Raw genomic sequence first — 6000 nt, 5'->3', positions numbered from 1 at the left:
ATTTTGCATCATCTGCAAAGATTGCTACTTTACTATTCAACCCCTTTACAGACTCCATGAGGATGGTATTAGGGCCCGACTTCCACAAGTGGGGGTTGTTCTTACAGCTCAACAACTTGCAGGACGTTTGGCATTTGCCAGAAAACACCAAGATTGGCAAATTCAGATGAAAGCAGGTTCACACTGAGCACATGTGACGGACCTGTCAGAGTCTGGAGATGCCGTGGATAATGTTCGGCTGCATGCAACATCCTCCAGCATGACCGGTTTGGTGGTGAGTCCACATGCTGGTGCGGTTGGCCCTGGTTTCCTCCTAATGCCAGGCAATACTAGACCTCATGTAGCTGGAGTGTGTCAGCAGTTCCTGCAAGAGGAAGGCATTGATGCTATAGACTGGCCTGCCCGTTCCCAGACCTGAATCCAATTGAGCACATCCGGGACATCATTTCTTGCCGCACCACAGACTGTCCAGGAGTTGGCAAATGCTTTAGTCCAGGTCTGTAAAGACAAAAGTATTTCATACGATTAGTTCATTCATTCAGATCTAGGATGTGTTATCTTAGTGTTCCCTTTTGTTTTTTTGAGCAGTGTATTTAAAACTTCCAGTACTTATCAGCTGATGTATGTTCCAGAAGAAGTTGTGTAGCTCTTTCCAGGCTGACCACAGTGCTCCCTGTTGACACCTCTGTACATGTTTGGAACTGTCCAGAGTGGAAGAAAATGCCCATAGCAAACTCTTCTGCTCTGGACAGTTCCTGACATAGAGGTGTTAGCAGAGAGTACTGTGGTCAAACTGGAAATAACTATACAACTTCCTCTGGAGCATACAGCTGATAAGTACTGAATGGATTAAGATTTTTAAATAGAAGTCATTACAAATCTATTTAACTTTCTGGCACCAGTCGATTTGAAAATATTTTTTTTTCCACCGGAGTACCCCTTTAAACCCTTAAGGACAAAGGCCTATTTTTCTAATTTGACCTGTCCTAGTTTACATGGTAATAACTTTCTAAGGTAAGCCAGCACAGACTAGGCGTTAGGACAGCGCGGACATTGCCATCACCGTAGACTGCAATGTATTCTGTGGGACTTCACTGAAAGAATGAGCAAGATTATTTTTTGGGTGGTGGAAAACTCCTACAGCTGAAATTCCATCATGTACACTGCAACGAAATCCCATTGACAGCAATGGGACTTTAATGCTTTGGAATTTCCGAGCAGAATTTTAAAGCAGAATGCCACTCGGAAATTCCATAAGTGTGAACCTTATCCAAGCGATTCAGCTGTGCATCTGCAGATATAGCAACAGTAGTGGTAATGTGTCTCCTTGCTCAGCTGCAGTAAATAGTAATGAAGGGACAGATGGGTGATAGCGGCGCAATCGTCAGTAAAAGAGCAAAATATATAATTGTGTAATCGGTCCTCAGTGCATCACTCAGTCTGACTGTATGATGGATAAGTGGATTATAAAATGGAACCAACTAGCATACGGGAAAAAACATTGTTACACTAATCAAATAAAAAAAAATTTGAAATAAAAAAATGGCCTTTGCGGTTAAAATATTTTCTACCACTGTTTACATAAAATTGCTCTAAAACAATGATCTTATATGAGGATTTCAAAATGTCTCCTTTTACATTCTCCCATCCTGCAAGAGAAGACTGCTCATATTTAATAAACAATAGATCCCCAATATAACTGCTTAGACATTTAATTATTTGTTGCTTCACAATTTTTGCAGAATAATTCCTGTAAAGCAAGATTGTGTCTCCCAATAGATGTATACAGCAAGTTTATGGTTCCAATAAATATATGCAGCAGATTATAAGAGATCTTATGTCCAAGAGCTAGATACAGCAGATTATATAAGCCAGGTACCCAGCAAAGTCTTATAGCTCTATCGCCCAGAAGTCTTTTGCTCAGAACTACTCAATTGAGAAGCCTGAGGTGCCAGATCCTTTTGGTACTAAGTACCCTTCAACAGTGTGAGATGACCTGCAGGAAAAAGATGGATATAACTGGCACTATGTGCCATTCACCTCTACCGGACACCCTCTACCCCTGCCTCTACCCCTCTAAGCGACAGACCCTCAACTGGGTGACTGTTCTTAAACTAGATAAGTGCTGGTCGTAACGATATCAAAACAATAAAGTAAAATACAGTGCAGAGGTCATGACCCAAATAGTTAACCAAAGCAAAAACCAGGAAACAAAACACAGGCAATAACAAAACTGACAAACGAATAGTGGTCTAACAAGCCAGGTCCAAACTGAGAGATCAGCAAGGTACAGAATCAATAAACAGAGAATAGTCTGGTCACAAGCCATTGAAGTCAAAGCAGATAAATGGATATCATAGATATTAATCCAGGTACGGCTGGGTTCACACTACGTTTTGTACTTACGGGTCCCGTATACGGCTGGGAGGAGGGGTGGGCGGGGCTTAATCGCGGCGCGTGGTCGACCACGTTTTTGACTGCAGTCGGGAAACCGCATACGGCCGAAAAAGCAGCCGACCGGAGGCTGCGGTTCACTCCGGTCGGCTCATAGACCTACATTAACTACGGTTCCCGAATACGGCTGAGTGCGGGCGCCGCGATTAAGCCCCGCCCACCCCTCCTCCCAGCCGTATACGGGAACCGTAATTGCAAACCGTAGTGTGAACCCAGCCTACCAGGTAGAAACCAGTATCATATGCAAGAAGCACACAGCAGGAAGGCATGGACAGAATACCTATTACAATTGGATTGTTGTCCACACCTCCTGATAGACCTAGCCATTGTCACTGCAATGAGCAAAGCATTAGCTCAGGACAGGAAGGGCTTAAACTGCAGCCAGACACAAAAAAACATGCCAGTTACATTGTGGACAGGTATATGCAAATAAAGCGAGATCGGTCAATAACAGTTGGGACCACCCTAATTACTTTAAAGGGGTACTCCACTGGCCAGCATTCGGAAGTAAATGTTCAAAATGCTGTTTTCACGCAGCAAGAAAACCGCTTTCAGAACATTTACTTCCAAACTCTGGCCAGTGAAGTACCCCTTTAAGTCCTGTTCCTGACCAAAGACAAAATCATGTTTACCCTGAAATGGCACAGCTGCTTAGAGTAGATCCTAAATTGTTTGTTTTAAAGGGGTACTCCACTGGAAACTTTTTTTTTTTTTTTAAATCAACTGGTGCTAGAAAGTTAAAAAGATTTGTAAATTGCTTCTATAAAAAATCTTAACCCTTACAGTACTTATCAGCTGCTGTATGCTCCATAGGAAGTTCTTTTTTTTTTTTGTATTTCCTTTCTGTCTGACCACAGTGCTCTCTGCTGACACCTCTGGACAGTTCCTAAAAATGACAGAGTAGGAGCATATCCCCATAGCAAACCTATCCTGCTCTGGACAGTTCCTGACATGGACAGAGGAGTCATCAGTAGGGATGTCCCGATACCATTTTTTTTAAGACCGAGTACGAGTACCGATACTTTAATTCTAGTACTCGTCGATACCAAGTACAAGTACTTTTATTTTAAAGGGAATCTGACACCAGGGTGACCCGGTTTCTGCCGCTGTTTACCGTATATGTGGGTTCCTTGTTGTGTACAATGGAAGTGTGTGCTGTAGTATGAGCAAAGATCTCTCTCTTCTCCATTGGACAGAACAGGGAATTTGCATCGGCGTCGAGACTAATGATCACATGGTGAGCAGCGGCAGAAACCGGGTCACCTGCACTATCTACCTATAAATTCAAGTTAGTGCAGGTGACTCTGCTGTAAGATTGCCTTTAATAGTAGGTAGTATACCCTTGCAGACATTAGCAGCAGCCCCCGGCAGTCATTAGTAGCAGTCCCCCTGTAGACAGCAGCCTCCCTTGTAGATCACAGCCCCCCTGTAGACAGTGGGCCCCCATTTAGACAGCAGGGCCCCCCCCTTTAGACAGCAGCAGGGCCCCCCCCCCCCCGTTTAGACAGCAGCAGTTGTCCCCCCCCCCCTCCTTGCAGGCAGCTCACCTCCTCTGTCGGTGCTGCCGCTCCACTGCCCCGTTCTCCCGTCCTCCGGTCCGCATCATGGCGTCCTATGGAGGAGCATGGGACATATACGTCACTCTTCCTCGGTAGCGTTACGCTGGACGCAGGGGAGGAGGTGGAGTGACGTGTGTGTCACATGCTCCTCCGTGGAACACTATTATGCGGACGGGAGGGCAGGAGAACTGGTCAGCAGAGTGGCAGCAGGTATCGGGCATGGTATCGGGGACAATAAAGGAGTCCCCGATACCATGCAAATGGCTAGTATCGGCCCCGATACCAGTATCGATATCGGGGGACATCCCTAGTCATCAGGTAGCACTGTGGTCAGACAGAAAGGACATGCAAAAAGAAAAGAACTTCCTGTGGAGTGTACAACAGCTGATAAGTACTGGAAGGGTTAAGATTTTTTTAATAGAAGTAATTAAAAATCTGTTTAACTTTCTGGCACTAGTTGATTAAAAAAATGTTTTCCAGTGGAGTACCCCTTTAATAAGGAAGCCTGTCACTTGGCTCCCCCCTGCTGGTGGTTTGGGCTGCTTGAATAAATGACGTTATCTTAAAGGGAACCTGTCACTAGTCTGAAATTTTCTAGAATACTCCTGATGACAAAGGTCATCACACAAAACCATTCAAATGGCAGCACAAAAATAATACCTATTCTAAAACTTGTAAACAATGTCAGCACAGTCAAAAGGCGAAGCATGATTCTTTACGAAGGTTAAATCTGTCCTTACAGTGTGTGCTTTCTACAGCATAATGGTGTTTCAATGTGCCTGTCACTGAGCACAGTTCCTATCTTGTAGGTAGAAGCTTCGAAGACCACTGTAACATTAGATTTTTTTTTTCTACACTTTCTACCCTTTATTTTTTATTTTTTTGTCTGAACGCATTCTACTGTTACCAGCTGACACCGCTCCAGCATAGCACATGGAGTCAGCAGGCTCTGTTATGTTCCATGTGCTGTGTCTGCCATAAAGCATATGTGATGTGAAGTGACACACTACACAGAAGCTATTACAAATGGCAGCCCCCAGTTCAAAACTTAGATATAATATAAAAAAAAAAATCTATTTAAACTATTTATAAAAAATATTTTTTTTGTTTTAATAAAATGATAATAAAGAAATGTAAAACAGATACATATTTGCTGTAATAAACTTTCCTTGTTTATCTGTTTGCTACACATGAAGAATACAGCTCTTCATTCACTTAGCCGAGTACCCTGACACACTAATGTGAGACCTATGGCTCCGACACAGTCCTCGGAGTAGCTTCATGTTATTATTGTAGGAATGGGTTTATGATAGGAGCAATAAAGTTTAAAAAGCTGCTAATACAAAACCATCCCCAACTGATACCAAGGAGAGGAAGGCGTATCTATGAGGGGAGCACAGAACATAAACAGTATTTTCATCTCAGTGTATTTGGAGATAATGATGTGTATACCATTCTTATTTTGTTAGAAGGGTTAAAGGGAAAACTAAAATTTTTATAAAGTGTATCGAAGATCAAAGTTTAGTTCAGCAGAATAAAGCATGATTGACCTCAGTTACAGTGTTAGCGATGTTACTTAAACTATGTAGATACATATTACAATGAGGATTTAAAGTGAACTCCTCTAGAGCAGTGATGGCGAACCTATGGCACACCTGCCAAAGGTGGAACGCCGAGCCACCTCTGTGGGCATGCAGGGGGAGGGGGAGGCGGCTCACCTGTAATTGCTCCGCCCCCAAATAAGAGCCAGCACAGCTACACGCTTCCACCGGCCGCCGCGTAATGACACTGGCTCATGTCACACTCCCAGAATTCAAGGGATGGCGTCACTACGCCCTGCCTACTGGGGGGGAGGTTAATCTGGGGCTCCTACTTGCCTGCCTATCTACTGGCTCCAGGAAGTAAAACAGATTTGTAAATTACGTCTATTAAAAAAATCTTAATCCTTTCAGTACTTATGAGCTCCTGAAGTTGAGTTGTTTTTTTC

Source organism: Hyla sarda, chromosome 4 (genome assembly GCF_029499605.1).
Source record: "Hyla sarda isolate aHylSar1 chromosome 4, aHylSar1.hap1, whole genome shotgun sequence".
Taxonomy (NCBI): Eukaryota; Metazoa; Chordata; class Amphibia; order Anura; family Hylidae; genus Hyla; species Hyla sarda.
The sequence above is the reverse complement of the archived record's forward strand: the minus strand, read 5'-3'. Positions refer to the sequence as shown.